Source organism: Oryza glaberrima, chromosome 3 (assembly GCF_000147395.1).
Source record: "Oryza glaberrima chromosome 3, OglaRS2, whole genome shotgun sequence".
Classification (NCBI taxonomy): Eukaryota; Viridiplantae; Streptophyta; class Magnoliopsida; order Poales; family Poaceae; genus Oryza; species Oryza glaberrima.
The window spans coordinates 27,421,413-27,443,678 of record NC_068328.1 but is presented as its reverse complement, the minus strand read 5'-3'; the positions used below and the strand labels follow the sequence as shown (position 1 = coordinate 27,443,678).

Here is a 22,266-nt window from a genome sequence, read left to right as displayed (position 1 = left end):
CGGAGAAGTCGATGGCCGAGGCATCTTGGGCAGGGACCCCTCGCACTTTTGCACCCATGTCAGTAAGGTCGAGGCGAAGTGTTTGGCACGCCGTTCTTGCAGATTCGGTAGTTTTCGCCATCTCCTGCGAAAACCGCTGCGACTCCTCCGCGGCGCTCGCTTCGGCCTTGCTGTCCTCCAGGTGAAGAGCCTCCATCTTCGGCTCAGTAAGGTTATAATAATCCGTCAGCACGGCGGAATGGGCCTTTTCTTTCCTTAATTCGGCCTGGAGGCGATCAACCTCAGCTATGGCTTCTCTCCCTTTCTCCAGATCGGCCTTGAGGCGATCGACCTCGGCCCTAGCCTCTCTTTCTTTCTCCAACTCGGATTGGAGCCGCTTGTTTTCGGCTTTCGCCTCTTTCAGGGCGTTGGCGAGGGCCTCCATCTCCAAGTTCTTGCGGCCTATTTCGTCATCCTTGGCCCGAAGACGGTTCTTAAACCCGTCAAGACGAGCCCGCACGGTTCGCTCTGTCGAACAGTAAGCTGCAAGAATCTGGATGCAAAATAGGAACGGCGAAGATAGCAAATGTTAATTATGGGACATGTAAAAAAGAAGAGGAAAACTAGGAATAGATAAAAAGCATACCCGAACCGCCAAACTTTTAATAGCAGAACACCCCTCATCGAACTCATTCAGTTCGGTGAATAGGCTCGGGGTGCTGGTAGGTAAGACAAGATTGCTTACTCCCCCCACAAAGGGAATAAGGTCTGCCCGGGTCTCGAAATCGCCATGGGCGAAATGAGGCGCCACAAGGGAATACTCCGAAGCAGATGTTTCGACGGCCGCACCCTTCCCCTTCGCCTTGACTAGCGGCGAAACAACCGGCTGACGCAGAGGGCTACCGAAGACCCTCGCCCCAGCTGTCACGACCCGTTCCGCGGAGGCTGAAGCCCCGGTGGCGGCGCTACCTCCTGCTCCATCAGAACCAAGTAAAAGAACGGGGGCAGTCGAAAGGTCCAGGCTGCGGCCAGCGGGTGAAGTCAAAGTCTCGTCAAAAGACTCGTCGTCGCTGAAGACGCGAGCGACATCGACGAGTCCTTTCTTCTTGGAAATCTTTTTGACCGGACCTCCCTTCGCTGCCTTGCCTGCCGAAAACGCAATTAGCGCCTTCGCCCCATCCAACTCCTTTCGACGAAGGGGGCAGCTGTTTGATTCCACCCCGGTCTCATTGTGACCCGGGCTTGGAGTAGGAGTATAGCCAGGGGTGTCGACGCGGTTTTCGACCGCCTCGTCCGCGGCCTTTTCGACCACGACCTCAACCTCCTCCTCTTCCTCCCCTTCCTCCTCGCCGTCATGATCTTCGACGTCATCTTCGTCGTCGGCATCGGAATCGGACGAAACAGGAACCCTTCGCTTCCTGGGCGCAAGCTTTACTTGTCCGCGCGTTCGCTTTCGCGAAGGTCCTGCATCGTCGTCGGCCTTGTGGGGGTTTGTCCGGGGAGGCAATTCGCCGTTGTAAACCCGGTTCGCCCGGCCAGCCGCTTGTCGCGTTAGGAGCTGGCTATACTCGACGACCGACACGTCGCCGATCATCCTACGGGCTTCGGCGTCAGCCTGGTCGAGGGTCAACACTACAAAAATAAAGGGTGTAGCCACATTAAGCGTCGAACAAAGCAAAATAACAAAGCGCAGGAGTGCATTGCGAAAGGGCAGTCTTACCGTTCGTCCCTTCAGGGAGAACCAACTTCGGCAAACCATCAACCTCTTCGCCTTGCTCAACTGCGACTTGCCATGACTGGGAGAGGGGAAAGATGCGGAGCATGCAGAATTCCTCCACCAAGTCGCGGCAGCTAAGGCGGGAGCAGACCTTACGCAATAGAGCGAACCGCGCCTCCATAGCTGTAACATACCGAAATTTCAGGACTTAAAATTTCTTGTCAAAATAGTTAGAGATTAACTTCTCCAATTTTGAGAGCCAAAAATTTCCGTATTAACTTAGGTGATGACCAACTTAAACCATTGCATGATTAAAATTTGAGAACAAAATAAAACTTTTTCATTCCCAACATTAGACTAGAAATGTCATCAAGCATTTGAGCATACATGTGCATAATGCATGCCTAGGCTTGAGTCCATTGTGAATTTGGATTTTGGTCTCGCTTTTTATAATAGGTCTCATGAGCATAAACTAAAAGGGTTAAAAATTACTAAGCAAAACTATAGTTAATCTTGGGTGATAACATGTGGACTTAATATTAAATTCTAATATCTTTTTCTCAGCCCAAAAGAAGTTTAATGTAATCCCTATAATAATATTAGGTGCAATTATGAAGTAGGGACACATATACAAAGAAATGTTATTCTAATTCTTTAAAATAATCTATGCAAGATGAAATCATGGAAAAATTTATGGAAAAATTTATGTAAACTATGTTTAGCATAAGCAATTCACTATAATATTGGTACAAGTTAATAACTAAGTTTAATACCACAAATTAATCAGTCAAAGCAGAAAATTAAAAGAAATCAAATTAAATTTTAATCGGCTAAAGCCATACTTCATCCAAAAGTACATTTAGCTGCACATAAGTGAACATGGAAAATAATTTATTCAAATACTAGATTATTTATCATGCCTAAATATAATTTTTCTAGAATTTTCCTCCTCTGTTTAGGCTTCCTAAAAATTCAATCTACCTTTCTAATAGCCCATATTTGTTTAATTTCTGTGAGCAGTCTACCCATTATTTTTGAGTGCAACCAAAGAAAATGGAATCTAGGTGTAATCATTTACCTCCAGTAAATTCAACACTAATTAATTTGGTCCACACATTAAATTATGGAGTTACAAAGTTAGAGGAGAAAATAATTCCGAAAATTAATCTAAAAATCAAGTTTACCCCGTCTTCTACCTATATCGCTCTCCCTAGCCTAGTTTCCATCGAGTTGGCCCCACTTGTCAGTGCCTTAGGCTAGCTTCAGCCCTGTCCATCACTTCCTCCACCGACCAAGAACACAGAGAGGGAGAGATCGAGCGAGTCGACGCGTGGCCACAACGTGTCGACGACCTCGGGCTTTCCTTTTCTCGCTCTCTACTCCTTCCAGACGCGTCGCCATTCTCTATTCAACACTCAGTGCCGAAGAAGCCGAGGGGAGCAGGTCCTCTGCCTCTCCATCACCAGCGACCTCACCACCGGCCATGGAGGTTACGACCATCGCCATCTCCGTTTGAGTCAAGGTCACCTCTATCTCTTTCGCTTTTCCATCTCTCCACACAATGCCGAACCACTTCTCTATTGACCACCTCCCGTTTTGTGCATCATAGCCACCGGAACGTGACCATGCCAACGACGCCCTGGAGCACGCACCGGAGCGCCGCCGCTTCAACCATCGTCGTCGTCCAACCATTCTCGTCCACCTCGGAGCAAGCCGCTGCGCCATTGTCATCGCCTCAACCTCCTCTTCAATACGCCTCAAGAACCCCAGCCGGAGATGTGAAGGACTCGGAGAACGCATCTTTTCTTCACTGGCACCGATCTAGAATCGCCTCTGCCGTCATCATCGATTACTGCTGCCTCGGTGAGCCATTGTTCGATTCCTCGCGCATACACCATCTCCTTGACCTCACAACCCTTGTGCATGCTTGCTTGTAGCAGCTCATCGTCCCGTTCGAGCCGTCGTTGTTCACCCGAGGAGGAGCGTCGTCGCCGAGCCGTTCCACAAGTCATCGCTGCCGCCAAGACCTCGACAACCTTAACTCGACCCATGGTGAGCATCCTGAAGGCTAGAAGACCACATGCATGCATCCTTTTCGTTCGGAATCGACTTCCATGCACACATGCACTTTCACCCCATGAACCACCGCCGCTCACACCACTGTCACGATTGTTTCCGACAACCTCTGACCTTGAGTTAACCATGGGTAGATGCGCGAGGAGGTTAGGAATGTTTTCTCTTTTGGTGGCACCGCAAGAACGGCCGCTGTCCATCGCCGGCACCGACGAGAAGCTCGTCGAGTCGCCGCTGCTCTGCTGCTGCCCTTGCCCTCTTGCTGAGAGCCTGAGACACTGACCAGCGGACCCCACATCATTAGGCGCTGAGGATTCCGCTTAGAGAGAGTTTAAATCTTGCAAGGTCTAAATTGTAAAATATGTTAGAATGACATGTGGAACCAAGGACTAATTAGTAATGAATGAAAAGAATCTGAGGACTCTTAATGATTTTGGTTCATCACATACTTTGGACTGCGGGTTGATTCCTAGAAACCTCAAGGGCCTTTTTGCATACTGGTCCCTCACTGACACGTGGACCCCATCCTTTAAAATCTGAAGAATAATTAATAAAATGTCCAAACAAATATATGTTTAGCAGAAAAATGCACAAAGTTGTAAAATCCATATAAAATCAAATGAAACTCATTTTGAGATGATTCCAGTTGCTGTAGATTCTTAAAGTTATGAACTCTATTTTAGAAATATAAAACTTGACACTCACTGTACAAATAATGTCTCTAAAATTTATCTAAGATAGGTTATACATAAAACATGTACAAGCTTATAAAATACATAGAAAATTCATCTCAACTCATTTTGAAACAAAATCAAATTCTACAGATTCATCATCATGCACTCTCTGATTAGGTGAAATAAAATTAATTACTTACTTTGCATCAAATGCCTCTAAAACTATTATCTCTAGAATGATTAGTTTTAGATAAGCTAAACATTAGAAATTCATGTAGAACCCAATTTAGCTTCAATTTGAGTAAACTTAAGTTCTGTAGAATCACCAAAACATGTATTTCCATGTTATGAAATAAGATTATATACTTACTGTGTAGTAAAAGTCTCTAAATATTCATATAAGGATTTACTAACATAGAGCAGCCATTAATTTGTAAAACTTGTAGAAAATTCATTTTTAGTCCAAATGAAATGAACAAAGTTTCTATAGAACCAGAAAATAGTTATCTTCAACATAGTAAAATAAAATTTGGCACCTTTTGTAGAGAACATAGATCAAAACCTTAACTTAGTGAAATAAGAATTTAAACACATAGTGTTGTTTAAGTAATACATAAACATGTATCAGTATATATACACTTTAGGTCTAATTAAACCTAAATAAAAACTTGATTGACCAGTGAAGCCATAGTTCCATCCTCATCCACTAAAACTTAGAAGAACTTAGCTCATATAACAATTTCTAGGTTAATATAATATATTGCTAGTCTAGATTAGAGCATCTCTAGTTTATAAAATATGAACCATAGTAGTAAAGATCATAAACATGTGAACTAAAAATGTTTTAGTTAACCAAATTATTCATTTTATTCAACTTAAACATGAAGTAGCAAGTTCTGAACCTACAACTTGAGAGTCATGCACATATAAAACACTATATGCCTAAAACACGTTGTAACTTGTAAAATCTATAAGAAAATCATTATAACTCCAAAAATTGTGAAACCAAATGTATTAGTCTTAGAAAACACACCTCTACACCTCTGTGAAGTCTAATATAATAAAAATCACTTTACAAAAGTATTTCATAACACTACCTAAGACTATACTACTATAAACCGATAAAACTTCTAAAATTCATAACTCCCAAATCCAAATGGAATAAGATAAAATAGGAATTATTTCACCTAAATTCATTTTAGACCAGTACCTAATCACTGTACATAAATCATGCATTTTAGAGCATTTTGGATTTTCAGCTCTTTCGGTGTTTAATTGCATATCGTGTCCTTTATCTAGATAATTGCATAATCGGTGAAGGAGTGGATTAGGTGCTAACATTTCTCTGATCAAGGCAAGTTTTCTCCTCCCATCCTTTGAACACATTGAATCCCATGATTTGAGGAATGAAAATATTTGTTTGCAAAGTTGCATGTGAACTTAGACTATATCGGTATTTAAAATTGGGTTAAGGTAGTTATGACCTATTTGCTGCATACCCCACCTTGAATAATTGATCCTCTTGCTGTTTGAACCCTTAGAAATGGTTAGAGTACACTCTTTGTGCTCAAATGGGTTTATATATGCTCTATGTGCAACTACTTGCTTAGCCATGCTTAGAAATATGCAAATGCTCATTCCATCTGTAATTAAAATGTGAATTTTGATACATGAACCCTTGCTGGAATAAAATTAATATGATGGGTATTTGCGAACTAAAATGTGTAAAATGTGATTTTATACTTGGGCGGCAAGTGGTGTGCATATGGTGCTAGTTGCATACCGATAGGGGGAGTGTTTGCCCAAGTCCATAAGGACCGAACTTGTGTCACCCATTTAAAGTTATTCGTACATCTACATGTGCTAGTATGGGATGGCCTAAGCTAATTAATCTATTTGGGACTAGTCTTGCATTCTAGTAGGCCGGTGTGTATGAGTTAGTCGTTAATTCTGAGGAATTAGTCGATGATTCAGAGGAACTTCCTATTTGCCCCGACGTGGTAGTTTAGGTGACTAAGTCTGTCCAATACAACGGTATTGTGCCACGTGGGTGGGTTCCCGTTGTGTCCGCCACCACGGCGTTAAGTTTAAGGCGTGGGCCCGCCACTTAACGGTTCTAGGCATATTCCAAGTATACCTAGGATGGAGGAACACGTATCGTGTTGGTGCAAGGCTAGGTTCTAAGTTGTGTAAAGGCTTCGTTATGACCTCTAGATCACATTCGACATGAAGAGTGTGGTAGAGTCTTGCAAACTCAAAACAAACTAGAGAGTTCATATCATGTGGGTAAAGCTGTACAAACTCTGCAGAGTTCTTTAAACTAATTGATTAGCCGTGCTCACGGTCATGAACGCTTTGGTGATGTGTCATGAGTATAGACTTTATGTTTTAAAATGTGATCATGTGACATTGGTTTGAAATTGATAAATGTGTTGAGTTGTGTGTGTGAGGTGATATATTATGATTTGTTGTCAAAGGATGACAACAAGAGATTGATTACGATGGAATTATGATGAACTTAATATTGTAACTTAAAATTTTGTTTTGTTAATTGAAGCATCAACTCCTTTACAAAAGAATTGCGAAACAAAACTTGCTTTATGCTGAAATTGAACTACATATTGCCTTCCTTTGAATATTTGCCTTCCTTTGAATATATGCCTTACATGTAGTATGGTAGGATTGACTTGTGCTTGCCAGTACATTAACTTGTTTAATGTACGGACTCTTGCTGTTGATATAACCTTTTGTTTGCAGGTTTAGATTTAGTCTTTGAGTGATGCGGGTTCCGATTGTTGTTGATATAACCCCTAGTCGGTGTGCTTGTGATCGAGTAGTCAAGCTTCTGCTGTTCTCTGATAAGTTTATTTGGCCGGTCAGCCTATGTAATTATTAAGATGTTGTAAGTCTTAAGTTTCTTTCATCTTAGTTGTGTTTGCTATGTATAATCATGCTTAAGATGAAAGTGTGGATCTAGGGCACATCCTGGGAACTAGATTCATATGAGTATGAGTTAGGAATATTTGAGAGGTTGTAGATCTTTAGCCATTTTTGTCAAGTCTCCTGAATGTGTAACACATCTGGTCACCGCCTTCGAGTGGTTTGACGGGCACATCTCAGGCTGAAGTTGACTGGTAGGCTAAGGGCCCAGCAATGTCTCCAATATTCCTCTCTCGAGGCGTCGGATGTTTCATTATGCTTGTTTGATGACTTGAATTATTCACTTCATCTCTCAAATATAATGGAAGGTCCGGAGAGCCTATGGAGAGCCTATGACAATAGCACCGTCCACGGCGATCTTGGGCTTTCGGTTCGGCGCAATCGCCCTGCGCCGGCACCGAAGGGCTTGTGCGGAGTCAGAACCAGCCTCGAAGGGGATGATGTGGTAAAACCACCTTGCCATCCAATGGCGGTCCCACTTCGACATGGCGGCGTTCACCGGCCAGAGATCGGACCGCTCGGGGCGAACATTAAAGTTTACGCTCCCGAACACTGTCTTCTTCGTTCCAGCTGGGGTAATCACCGTCTTCGAATTCACGGTGGCAAAGAATATGGCGCCGAAGAGTTCGTCGCTTGGCTCAAACCCGGAAGTCCGGCACGCCCAGTCGAAGATAGCGATCCGGACCAGCGCCGACGGGCTCAACTGCGGGAGCTCCACCTGGAAAAGGCGAAGAATCTCCGGCAACGAGTTGCACAGAAACCGGAGCCCCGCCTCAAAAAACACGGCGAAGACCACTGTCCGGTTGTCGACGGGCTTCGGTACAACGACTTTCCCCGGGGCAAAAGCCTGTCCCTCGACTAACGCCCTAGAGCTGACCAACTTTGCCAGCTCGCTGTCGTTTATGAGAGAAATCCCTAAATAGGCGTTGGTGTCGTCGTCAATCCGGCCGGGGTCGGGGCCCTTCGCTGAAGAGGGGTTAGGCTTGCGGGGAGCCATGACGAAGGACGTATGAAGTGGCGAAGTGTGTGTGCAGTGGCGAACAAGGGGAGTGAGCGAGAAATCTAAAGGGCCAAGGGGTGCCGTGAGAGCAAGAACGGAGAAAGAGAGCACGAGCGGTGAAAATGGCAAGTCTAGCAGTGAAAAGATAACGGGGGAGCATATATAGCCCAACAAGGCGACGGTTCGCCTACCCACTAGTAATAAAGCGCCACATGTCGCGAGGGTAGGCGAAATGGTAAATTCCCATCGACCGAGCTGCACAGTAAAAAGCCCACAAAGGGAAGGCCCATTACTGTTCCTTTCGGTCCGGTAAAAATAAAAAAAATATAATAAAAAATATATATCACCGTCCGCAGGAGGCGAAGAGCGGCAAATCAATACCAGCCGCACAGACAACAAACTTTATTTGCAGGAACAATGTAGGTTTCGGCAGGAGCATCGGTCGAAAGGGGGCGCCACATACCATACCACATACCACATGGTTTGCATGGTCTCGGCCGAAGCTCCAATCTCACCCTTGCCCGTGAGGGGCTTGTTGGCGGTATGGCATGAGGCCCTTCGACCAAAATCTGCCGAAGGCTATGCGAGGAGTGGGGATCCAAGCCCGAAACGTCAAAGTTAGTCGGGGCTAAGCCCCTCCCCCCCCATGGCGAAGACTATGGAACAAGGATGGTGAGAGGCGAAGGATCGTGCGGGTACTCTACTAAGCCGGAGGCCTCTTGGGCGAAGGATGCAGGGCGAAGAGTATATGCCGAAGGGAGACGACTTCGCCAAAGCAAGCTTGCCCCCGTGAGGGCCGAAGAAGCCTTTTCCGGCCCATCAAGCCTAGGGGCCATTGGGCCGACGATCGCCTAACGGCCCATCAGGAGTCCATGAACCTCTATTACACTATGTACCCATGTAAATGTCCCTTTCATAAGGGTAACCATGTAAATTCCCCTGTATAACCAAAACCCTAGTAGTAAGAACCTGTAATAGGGGCTATAAATAGTCTCATAGGGCCATGAATAGGGGGATCCAAGAAAAATTCTCTAATCAATACACTTTACTTTCAACCACTGTTAAGTAACCACGTCTTTCGACGTATGCAGTTGTCGTTTCGACAACAGGAGGTTATGATTTTAAAATCAGCTGGTTGATAATTGGCTTATAAGAATCTGGAGAAGCTGCTAAACCCGAATTTTGACATCTAGCTTATTTTCTGAATTATGTAATTATTGTTTTATATAGATTCTATGTGAAAAACTAGACTATTTAAAGATGCTTTTGATTTCGAGATAAGTTACCGCCACCAGAAGCTTCTCAAACTTGCTTTTTGTGTTATGTGTTGTATCTTGCTACTTCCGCAACAACTTCAACCGAAATAAATCCCCCCCCAAAAAAAACCTCCTATGCCTCTCCACCATAGAGACTTGGTCTAAATATTTATCATTGAGAAATTTGATGATTTGGTAAATTTTAGACCTGCCACCCGTGATAATGACACCTGGATCAGGATGACAAAACATCAAATTCACAATCCACAGAATGGCAGATCCACAAATCCCAAGAGTATGCAATGTATATATGACATCTTGGATGGTTGTCCAAAACTATGAAATATCAAAAGCAATGCCTTTGTTCAAGCATCCTAGCATGGGCATTCAAGAAATTTGCGCACTTTACATCCCTACGGAAATCAAAGTAGATGCAATCCTCTTGTGATATGCCTACTGAATAAGTGACACTCTCGCCAGAACTGACTAAATCTTCATTGACGATACCATTTGAATGGCTTTTACACGCCATTTCCTCAAAGTCAATGTCACGGCCGTGATATTTCTGGCTTTCAGGATGCACAACCTTCACACCTTCATATTCGCAATGGAAACAACGACCTTAGGAAAGGAACATCAGTTATAGCAATAAATAAAGGATTAACGCGACGAAAAGATCAAAAAAAGGAAAACCAATGTCTTTTCTTAGAGGAGAAACCAATATGCAAGGCTACATCAACTAGGCAGTTGCTATTCCAAGGGAAAATTTACAATATGAAAAGTGGATCCATTTTACTTATCTTACCTTTTTCTAAAAGCATGGACATTATAGGACAACACTAAAAAAAATCCAAAATAATTATCAGTACAAAAGCATTTTTTTGGTGTACGTCCAATGGACGGAATGCATTGCAAATTAAAACTAATAAGTAAATAATAGATAGACACATTATTCTCTTTCTTTTTAGCAAGCATGACCTATTAATTTGGCTAAACAGACATCTTGCTTTTTTTATGGTTCTATTTTCTTTTTTCCTAGCCCTAGGTGATATCCTAATCTCTAGTAATCATCAAGCACGGTCAACACAGGCCTTCAAGAAGCAGCTGGATTGTCAGAATATTTTAATTTTAACCAAAACATGAAACCCTGTTTGGTCGGATGCATTTTGAATTTCTGATGCCTTTTCTTCTAAGGCATGTAATTATGCAGAATAATCTATCATATAGTTACACAAACCATCGCAACATGCTGTATATGTAATGCAACGGCTGCAACTGGCATGCTTCTAGCTCCATGATCTAGTGTTGTAGAAATATGCATATAGAGAGAAGAGAGCATACCAGGATGTCCCATGATTGGCCAGCACAATGGTTCATCGGTTATATCATTGTCGTTGCAACACTCAGCAAAGAAGAGTGTTGGAATTACTGTGTCAGAAGAATGTGATCCTCTTGGGCTCGCCAAAAAGTTGACATGAGAATACTTGGATTTGTACCGGATCTTGCATGAACTATCACCATAATGGAGAGGAGAAACACCAGACTTGATAACATATGGATTCAAGCCGCAGATAACATGAAGATCATATTCCGGTCCCTATATAACAGGGCAAATAAGAATCATATGCACTTATTATTTATTTATCTTTTTTTTAAAAAAAATCTATAAAGGGTAAAAGGGGAAGGAAACAACTTATAGACCTTAGTTCGTTGTGTGTATTTCTTCAGTGCAGCATTCACCTTGCTGCAAATGAAATTCTGCTCAGCCTCGAAATCTTGCTTTATGTTCCACAATAACCTGGATGCACCCTCGGTAAGTACCGGAACTGTCTCAAAAGAACAATGGGGAGAAGTGGATGGTTCTTGTGATAACATCAGCGAGAGCAGCTGCACATCAAAGCTACCACAAGCTTTCAGTGGCAATGGCCCGAAGAAAGCTGACAGGTAAAAATTCACCAGCGCATCACGATCCGGATGATGCGCAGCGGTGGCCGCGGCCTTAAATCCAATGCCCCTGTCGAACTTGTCCTTCATGGCGTGGCCTTCTTGCCCTGCCATTTCGATTGCTCTCTGTAGATTCACCTCTGCCAAGAGCAGGTATCGAATGGCTTGCTGTCTGGAGACCGTAGGAAAGCAGGCGCGGAGATAAGCAACAAGGCCAAGGAGAGATCTGCAAGCAGTAGAAACAAGGGTTCTTGAGCAGATCATGGCCACTTCAGAGTACTCTTCCTCTGCAGGAAACATGGTGTCATACCAAACGGTGTTGAGAACGATGTTGTGAGCAGGGTTCATGAAGGGGCCATAGCAGTGGCCAGCCTTGAGGAGTCCCCTGTGGTAGCGCCGCTGCAAGAACTCCCTCGGCATCTTGGCAAGAACTTGGAGGTACAGTCCATAGATCTTGTCGACGACGATGTTCTTCAGAGATTTTGTGCGCACGAATGGTGGCTGCTTGACCTTGTTCTGGAGGAATTGGGGAGCAGTAACTCCGGCGAGGCCTGGAGATCTTGGTCGGTGGTTCGTGAGCAATCCATGGAGGTTGACAACGTCGGTGCAGGAGAGGCGGCCTTCTTTGGCTAGGATCCCGGAGACCTGCTCCATCCGAGCGGCGAGGGAGAACGACCTGTTGACGAACGCTCTGGGCTTGGGTTGCCACGCCGCGACGGCGCGCATCTGAGCGCGGTCTTGGTGGTCCGGGACGCGAGGCTGAAGGCCTTGGTGTTACGATCCTCCTCGACGAGCCGCGCGGCGGCGAGGAGGTCGGCGTTGGCCAGGCGGAGGTATTGCAGCGCCTCCCAGGTCGGGAGGTAGGGGAAGCAGGCGACGAGGAAGGCGACGAGCGCTTCGAGTGACCGCAGCGGCATCCTCATGTCGCGGAGGCGGCTGTGGTTGGGCGAGTGCCAGGTGACGTCGCTGGTGTCGGCGACGATCCGGGAGAGCGCGCTCCGCCGTCTCCTCGCCGCTGTCTTGCCGTCGACGGGACGGCCAAGAACCATGGGCTTGCGCTCCGGGAGGCGCTTGTAGGAGAGGGTGTTGACGACGATGTTGGAGACGGGATCCGAGAAGCCGGCGCAGAGGCCGGCCTTGAGGAGGCGCGGGATCAGCGTCGGCATCTCCTCCACCGGCAGCCGGTCCAGCGCCGCCGCGTAGTGCCCGTTGATGGCATCCAGCAGCGCCGATCTGTTCCGAACGATACGATCCTCGTGGTCGTATCTGTAGGGGCGCTCCGCGAGGGGGTCTCTAGCGGCGCCGCTCCGGCGACGTTTGCCGGCCATGATCGGGGAAGCGGCAGAGCGGTTCGCTCAGGTTTGCCCTTGCTCAATTAATCAAAATCGATTCCTTTTAGAAACTTAAAATCCACAAAATCGATTCCTTTTAGAAACTTAAAATCCACAGAGCGCCAGTGACTGCCGCTACCTCGTTGCCGATCTGCAGCGACCCCGCCACCGACGTGCGCCGCCTCGCTCCTGTTGCTCGCGGCTCGTTGCGATGCCTCACGCGCCGATCCGGTTTATTCCGGTGGGCACTCTCCCGGCTTGAAGCCCAAGCGTACGTCCCGAGTCCCGACGACCGCCCACTCTGATGGGCATGGGCCTAGAGGTTTTAGGAAAGGAAAAGGTACACCGAAGGTCCCTCAACTTGTGATCGAGTTACAAAATCATTCCTCAACCACAAAACCAGATACTGGACATCCCTCAACTAACAAAACCGTTCACTTTAGATCCTCCGGTGGTTTTGACCCTAGTTTTGTTCCACATGGCGGCTGAGTTAGCGTGAGACCCATGTGGACTACACATGTCAGCATTGCCACATCAGCCTTCTCTCTCTTTTCCTCTGTTCTCTCCTATCCTCATCTCTCTCTCTCTGTTCTCTGTGACTGCGAGGCCGGCAATGCGAGGCGGGAGAGGAGGAGGGCGTTAGCGACCGGCGGCCGGCGACCGGTGACCGGCGACGCGGCGGCGCGCGGGCGGCCGGGGGAGGGGCGGCGCGTAGGCTCCCCTGCCGGCCGCCGCCCACGAGGCGGCGGCGGGGGACGAGCTGCGGGGAAGGGGCGGTGCGCGGCCAGTGAGAGAGGAGGAGGGCGGCGTTGTACCTGCTCATCTGGGACCACCCGACACTGCAGGTCCAGGAGATGCGGGCGGCAGTGGCGCACGCGTCAGACTTCCTGGCGCTGCCGCTAGCCCTCGTCTGGGATGCGCTTCGCGCCAACATCTTCGACTAGCTCAGCGCCACCTTCGGGTTCAACGGGACTGCGGGAGCACCTCGTGCTCCTCCTCGCCAACGCGCTCCGCATGGACCTCCTCTACACGGCATGGACCTCCTCTACACGGCGATATACCTGCTCATTTGGGGGTAGGCCGCCATGCTTCCCCATCGCCGCTGCTGGCGGTCGCCGTCGAGGCACCGCCCTCCTCCTTTCCCACCGCCCGCGCGTTGCTCCTCCGTCGGCCGCGTTCCGCCCCTCCCCTGACACCGCCTCGTGGGCCTCGTGGGCCTCGTGAGCGGCGGCCGGCGGGGGAGCCCGCGCGTTGCTCCTCTTCCCGCCGCCCGCCCACAGCTCCTTCCCCGGCCGCCCGCGCGCCGCCCCTTCCCCCGCCGCCGCGTTGCCCGTCGCCAGTCGCCGACACCCTCCCCCTCTCCCGTCGCCAGTCGCAGAGAACGGAGAGAGAAAGAGATGAGGATGGGAGAGAAGAGAGGAAGAGAGAGAGAAGGATGATGCGGCAATGCTGACATGTGGGGCCCACGTGGGTCCCACGCTGACTCAGCCGACATGTAGGATAAAACCAGGGTCAAAACCACCGGAGGATCTAAAGTGAACGGTTTTGTTAGTTGAGGGACGTCCGGTATCTGGTTTTGCAGTTGGGAGACGATTTTGTAACTCGATGACAAGTTGAGGGACCTTCGGTATACTTTTTCCTTTAGGAAATTCAAGTAGGCCCAGCATATGTGGGCTGGCCACTACCTGCCTGATCAGGTGGGCGGTGGCAACAGCGGCAGGGAACACTAGCTGCATGCACGGCGGAGCGGAGCACACGACCTAGTCAACGCTGCTCTTCTCTCTATCTTCTCCCCCCCCCCCCCCCCCCCCCCCCCCTCCCTCCTGTTTCTCTATTTTGCTTTCACAGATTCATCAGGATAAAGGAGTAATACAGTACTCGGTATATGATTTTAAAACTGAGTGAAGTAATTAAATGAATCGATTAATCTGTAATATATAAATTAACTTTGCTCATGATTGCTTGAGTAGTTGTTGTCGGAAAAATGTTTTAAGTATTCTGGTAGTGATGAGTACATCACTTTATCAGATACGCTCATAATTTCACACGTTATAATGATAATTTCAAGTTCAAGTCCAGTTCGGCCTCCGGAGACAGCACTGACTTCAAACGGACCTAGCCTTCATGCCAACTCCGATTTGAGTGATCTTGGACTTCGTGGAAAGCTTATCTCGCTACCTTTCAAACGCATTTGGTCTCGTGTCCAAATTCATCTCGAGTCAACGGGAATCGCCAAAATAAGACAGTGTTGTTGCTGAAACCGAACTTGGGCCTTGGCCTTGTAATAGACTAGGCCCATCTTGGAAGTGTCTCCCTCCACCTCCACGAATTAGCACTTAACCCTAGCTTTATTTTCCTCTATAAATAGCTTTGTACATCCTCAAAAACATTTGGGTTTTGTTTAGTTGAATTTTGCCAAGTGCCATTCACCTTGTATTTAGTCCTCGCTCGATTAGTCGGCGACTATTGATTCAGAGCCTCCAATAGTTGGTGTGTTGATTTGCCGGGTCGATTAGATCTACCACTTCAATCGCAACTATTTCTTTGTGCTTAATCACCTATTCGCAATATTTAGATTGCATCTTATCTTGTTCTTGCAGTGTTCTCTCGTTTGCATTGCAGGGATCATCAACCGCGCGTCACGGTTGGTACGACATCGTTTGTGGTGTAGCGATTGCACGGCGTTCTGGACTTGTTCTGGTTGGTAGCCATGTCGCAAACGTCACACTCGATCAAAGCGAGAGTTATTCCCTCACGAGAAGAATGGGCCACGAGAGAGAGCGTCATCAGTTGGTATCAGAGCTTCAGTTGTCTGGTGAGGATTTTAGTTTTGTAATTTTTTTCCCATCATTCACTATACAGCCGCACCACTTTTTCCTTTACCAAAAATTAGTTTTGAGCCTTGCAATTTTCATTCAATTTTGCTTTATTGAGTTTTGGTCCACTGTCGTGTCAAGATCTGGTCTTAGCCCTAGTTTCATTTTGGTTTGGGTTTGCATCTGGTTGTCTCATCGGTTAGTTTTGTTGCGGTCATCTCGGTTGTGTTTGTAGAGTTTGAGAAAAGAAAAAAAAAAGTATCCGAGTTTCCTATTTAAGTCAAAGATTGATCTCCAATTTTATTGCGCATGCATATGCATGTGTAATGGTGTAATTTCCATCCACAACTTGCTGATTCCTTGCGCATGCAGATCGCGGGCCACTTTAATTTTCCGTGAAAATTTCCTGTGTGCGCATGCACCCTAGCAGGTTCCGTTGAGTTAGTTGGTATCGGTAATCTTTTTTTTTTTACCCAGTTTTTTTTTCGTCTGTTAGCCACTGTTTGATAAAGAAAAAGATAGATAAAAAAAAAGAAAAAGCCAGCGTGGTGCAAAAACAGAAAAAAAAGGCCGCACCAAAAAAAATAGAAAAGAAAGAAAAAAAATCAAAAAAAGAGAAAAATATCAGAAAAAGAAAACAGTGTGGCATTTTCTTTGGTTTTTTTTTTGAGAGAGTTGTGTGATAAAATCAGTTGTTTCTAGTCCGAGTGTTAATCATTTGTTTGCTTGAGCTAGGATTGAGTCTAGGCAAGGCCAGCAACGTTGACCAGTACTTTGGACTATTATTCAATTTCGCAAATCTGTTTGATTTTTGCTATTCCTTGTGATATAGTTAAGCCTACCAAGATCCACATATGTAGCGCACGTTCCGTCATGGCGCCTAGCGGGATAACTATCTCTTAAAAACCCTAATTGCGAAATCCGTTTCCTTGCTTGTTGTCTAGTGTCCGTGCCATCTCAGATCTCAAATCCCTCCGCAAAAGTCTATTTCGCCTCCCTAGGGTTCGATGGGCCGAATCCCTCTCGGCCCATCTCCCCCCTCCCTCCCGGCTCTCTCTCTCTCTCCCTCCGCTCTGCCGTGTGCCGCGCCGAGCCTTCCCTCCCGCTCTCGCTGCCTTTCCCGCCGAAGCCGCCCAAATCGCCGCGCTGCCCGCGCGCGCGCGCCGTGGTGGCCGACCGGCCAGTCGCCGCCGCCGTCAGCGCCTGCCGTGCTTGCCCCGCGTCTGCCGCCCGTGTCGCCGCTTCACTCCAAACCGCCCCGCCGTCATCGCCGTCATCATCGACTCGGCCCCGCCTCTCTTCGCGCGCGTGCCTCCAAGGGCCGGAGGCTAAGCCCCCCCTCTCTGCCGCGTCGCTCCCGCTCCCTCCTCCTTTTCCCAAAGTGGCAAGGGACAAGCTCCCTTTCTCCCTTCCTTTTCTTTCTTTCTCTCCCTCCGCCGACGTCATCCTCCTCTGTCGCCGTTTTGGCCGCAAGCGCCGAGCGCCAGCTCGCGCCTTGACCGCCCAAGGTCGGTTTCCAAACCGACATCGCCGCCCTATAAACCCAGGCGCCCTCCCTTCCTTTTTCCCCTCCCAATCTTCCCCGTTTTCCGCGCGCGCCATTGCCGTCTCTCTCGCCGACCGCCGCCGTCGCGTGTGCTGGAGGAGCCGGCACGAGCAAGGACGCGGAAGGGGACTCCGGGCGCGCCCTCTTCTTCCTCTTCCCCGGCCCGAGGCCGGAGAGATCGCTCCCGCGCCGTCGGTTCTCGTCACTGCACCCCCTTCCCCGCACGATAGTGTCTCCCTCCGTTCTCCCTTCTCGTTCCATCTCCTCCTCTTAGACTCGGGTAGTAGCACGAGTAGCCTCCCCGTAGCTAGCTGGCGCTGCCCCGACGGCTGCCGCCGCCCGCCGTGTGCTCGCCGCCGTCGCCGCCCGAGCTTGGAAGCGCCTCTCGTCGCCGGCCTTCCACGATGCATTTCCGCCCAATCCGACGCTAGCAACGGATTCCCGTAGCCACGTAGATGCTCTCACCGCCGGGAATCGACCCCTCGTGACCTCGTCGCCATTTCCCCTTTCCCTCGCCGCCGGTTGCCGCCGTCGCAATCCGCCGCCGTCGAGCATCCCCCGGCGAATCCGAGCCGTTGGCTCGTCTCCTCTCGTCCCGTGCAACCTCCCGGAGTGCTCGATTTCGCCTGTATCGCCGTGGTTCGCTCCGCCGCTCGCCGCTGTCGTCCGCCGTCCGTTTCGGCCGACGTCGTCATCTACCTCCCGCCGGCCCACGTGGCAGCCACGTAGGCGCCACGTCGGCGCCAGCTCGGCCAAGACCGGGTCGAGCCGACCCCGGTCAGCCGCTCCCTCCGGCCCCGCTTGCGCGCGCGGTCCACCGTGAGCCGTGAGGCTGCGCGTGGGCCCGCCGCATCCGCGTCCTCCGCGAACCGCGCGCGTGCACCGCGTCTCTCTCCCCGAACCCTAGCACGCGCCGCGTGCTCCCTCCGCACGGTGAGCCGAGCCACCAACAAGCGGGTCCCACTCGGGACCACGCGAGAAGGACCCGGCCCACCGGCTCCCTCTCTCCTCCCCTCTCGCGCGTGCCTTGGGCCGCACCCTCGGGCCGGCCGGCCCATTAAGCTCGGCCGAGCCGCCCCCTTTCTCTCGGGCCGCGCCCTAGCCGCCCGAGGAAAGTCTAATTTCCCTCCCTCCTTCTTTTCTTTTCTTTTCTTTTTCAAAAAGGATTTAAATAAATCCTTTTCCTTTAGACCAAAAATCCAATAATCTTAGAAATTCAATATCTTCCCAACCGTAAGTCCGTTTGACTCCGTTCAACTTCCAAAATTCCTCAAATCTCGAGATCTATCTAATGGCACGCTTAGAGGTCAATAATAGGGCTTTATTTTCACCGTTTGTTGAGTTGTCCCGTTTCGCGTGTAGTTTCGGAGCCCGAAGACCCGCAGTGCGAGGATTTCGAGGATCAAGCTCAAGATCTCGAGCAAGGCAAGCCACCCTTGAACATCTTGAGCCTATATTTGAACTTAATTATGTTGCTTGAAAAATATTATGCATAGGTAGGATTGCACTTAATCTGTTTGTCCCGTCTGCAAGGCAGATTGGCGGACCTACCTAATTTGTTGCATCTGATCCTTCCATTGTAATTGTTATACCATGTTCCCTTGTAACCACCTAGTTGCGCCTCGGTAATCGTGCACTCTGCACGGGTATCGACGGTCGCCTGCAAACTTAAAATCTGAGAAACACCTTGGGTAAAACTTGGGTTTTACAAAAGACTTAGAAAACGGGTCGGTGCTTGCGAACTAAATGAATTTCCAAAATCGCGGACCGGGGAACGTATCGGGAGTACGGTTTCCCGCTCTTGCACTTAAGGACCGTTTCCTTGGAATTTCATCCGAACATAAGACAAGTACAACCACATGGGTGGAATGGGACACCCCTGGCTGAGTAATTAGCTAATCGGGGGAGCCTTGATGCCAAGAGACATGTGGATTCGCCGGGGTGGTGTCGGGGAGGACCCCTAGGCTTCCTGGCACAGTATGGTCTAGGACCTAATCTGGTGTTGGTCTGGGACCCCTCTCGTTGGCATATGGTGAACCTGTGTCGGCTTTCGAAATGCCTTGTCATGAAAGCCTTAAGGTCTCTAGTCGTGGCTGTTCTGCACGAGCTGGATGATCCGGGTTAGTAATGTCGTGTGGGTAAAGTGTACCCCCTCTGCAGAGGTTAACAGACTGTTCGAACAGCCGTGCCCACGGTCATGGGTGGATGTGAGGTGATTCCTAGCGTAGCTTTGTTTGACTACTGCCTTGTGAAATTTGCTGTGGTGAAATGGGTTTGATGTTTGGAAAATCTGCGGCTGATGGGATCAGCCAGGCCTGGGTGGCCGTTTGAAAGCTGTTGGCCGGGTGCCAATCTTGAACAATTCAAAAGACTGATACATTGCACATACTCCGACCGGACGAGACGCACTGTCTCATCCGTGTCGTTTGAGAAGCACTCACTTAGTTGTTTCTGAAAAGAGTTCAAATAAAATCAATTGCGAAAACAACAGCCTTTCCTTGAAGCCTGCATTAAACACTTATTTCGCATGGCTTGCTGAGTACTCCCGTACTCATCCTTGCTCTATATAAATAATCCCCCCCCTAGTTGTTGAAGAAGATGGAGCGGATCTCGCTGACGAGGAGTTCTTCCAGGAGCAAGCCGGCTACGATGAGTTTTAGGGTTTCGGCCTAGTTCCCAAGTCGCGCCTGTGATGTTTGGTCCAAGTCTTGGCTTCTGCTTCCCTTTTGTAATGCAGTTGTGAACTCGGGATCTGTCCGCAGCCCAACATGATTGTACTCCTACTCTATAATAAAGAGACCTCTGTTGCTGTGATATTCTATCTTCCTGTGATACCAGCACTAATTCCTGGGACTGGTATCGATTAACAAGTTAATTTGGAGCGTCACGGGCTAGTTCCGCTCGGGACTAGTTCGGGGCGTGACAACATATTACTAACCTTTACAGGTTCGGCCTTGCAATCGCTCCACTCATCAAGCGTGTCATTGTGCCACGAACCAGCCACGGTGATTGACCTGTTTTGCATTCTTTGAGAATATTATAAGAATTTGGTATATGCTTAAGTGTTGAGTGCCTTCAAAAGCTCCACATATTTATTGATTGTTAGGAACTGACACTTTCTTGTGAGTTTCTTTTGCTTGATAACGATGTCAGGTACAAGTTCCGACGAACCAACATTGGAGAATCTAGCGCATAAACTGAAGGGCATGGAAAATTGGTATGAAGAGTTGATGTGTAATAGTAAATCATACAAGGAAAGCATAGATAAACATTTAAAAACCTTAAGTGAAAGCCTGGTAAAAGTAGTGGATCAAATTGAGAAAATGAATCAATCACATAAACAATTAACTGAAAACATTCAGAATATGAATATTGGACATGAAAATATTGTGCGACGCATTGGTTTACTTGAGGCTGCAGGTGAAGAAGGTGTAGGTGCCACTGCTCATCGACACCAAAGATATGACGATGAAGACGAAGAGCAATCTGTTGCTGATGATGAGGAGGAAGACGAGAGTGTTGGAAATAGAAGACAACATCGAGTTAGGGACAAAGATGATCCTTTATCTAAGGTAAAATTTACTATGCCTTCTTTTGATGGTAAGTTTGAGCCTTCTGTTTATCTAGATTGGAAGTTAGCTGTTGAGCAAAAATTCTCTTGCTATGATTTTCCTGATAATAAGAAAGTTAAAGCTGCCAGTAGTGAATTTACCTCCTTTGCATCTCTATGGTGGAATGATATATGTGGTAGAGGACTTAGACCTAGAACATGGGATGATATGAAACGTACAATGAGGTCTAGATTTGTTCCTTCTTACTATGCTCGTGACATGTTAAATAAACTACAACTTTTAAGACAAGGTCCCAATTTTGTAGAAACATACTATCAAGAGATGATGATTGCTTTGTCACGCTGTGATTTGCAAGAAACTGAGGATGCTAGAATTTCTAGGTTCTATGGAGGTCTTAATAGAGAGATGCGGGATATTCTTGAATATAAATAATACAATACCATGAATAGATTATTCCATTTTGCTTGCAAAGCTGAAAGAGAAGTGCAGGGACGCAACAAGCATAGGAGTTCTTTTGCAGGTGCTACTTCTACATGACAGTCAACACCACGTCAATCTACTACTGACGTTCGTCCAGCTTCTTCCACACCACCTACCTCCACGCCATCCCATGCTCAAGAAACAAGCAAAAATGCTTCAGTTCAGACTCCAGCCAAGAGTGAAACTTTAGTAGTTTCCACTGGACGTACCTGTGATACTACATGTCATAGGTGCCATGGCATTGGACACATTGCACGTGACTGTCCAAATCGGCGAGCTCTATTTGTGAATGTTGATGGTGAGTATACTTCTGCTAGTGATTGTGATGATGAATATGCTTTAGCTGCCACTGACCACGCATGAGGACAAGATAATGATGACATCGAGAAAGTCCATTTGCATCCAGAGTCGCTAGATCAGTATCCTAGCCTAATTGTCAAGCTAGCACTTAGTGCTAAAGAGAAGTGTGAAGAGCAAAACCAACGTCACAATTTGTTCCAAAGCAAAGTTCTTGTGAAAGGCCATACCGTCAAAATGATTATTGATAGCGGGAGTTGCAACAATTTAGCAAGTGAAGAGATGGTCAAGAAGCTTGGCTTGACTACCCATCCACATCCACATCCGTATCATATTCAGTGGTTTAATACATGTGGTAAGATGAAGGTAACCCGCTTGGTTAAAATACCTTTTTCTATAGGCTCCTACCATGATCAAATTGAATGTGATGTTGTGCATATGCAAGCTTGTTCTGTTATTTTGGGGCGACCATGGCAATATGATAGAGAAGTTGTTTCTTATGGTAGGACTAATACATATAAATTTATGTTCGATGGTAAAAGAGTTGTTTTGCATTCTATGACTCCAGCCGCTGCTTTGAAAGATGATCTTGCAAGACTTGAATGTGAAAAGAAAGCGAAAAGTGAAAATCAGATTATTGC

At 47.6% G+C, this 22,266-nt stretch overlaps 2 pseudogenes; one reads left to right on the top strand and one right to left on the bottom strand.

Moving 5' to 3' along the window:
* The first annotated feature begins 3,179 nt into the window (after positions 1–3,179).
* Positions 3,180–5,774, top strand: LOC127766383 (uncharacterized; annotated as a pseudogene).
* A 4,116-nt stretch (positions 5,775–9,890) lies between these two features.
* LOC127767935 (uncharacterized) lies at positions 9,891–13,150 on the bottom strand (annotated as a pseudogene).
* Positions 13,151–22,266: the final 9,116 nt, after the last annotated feature.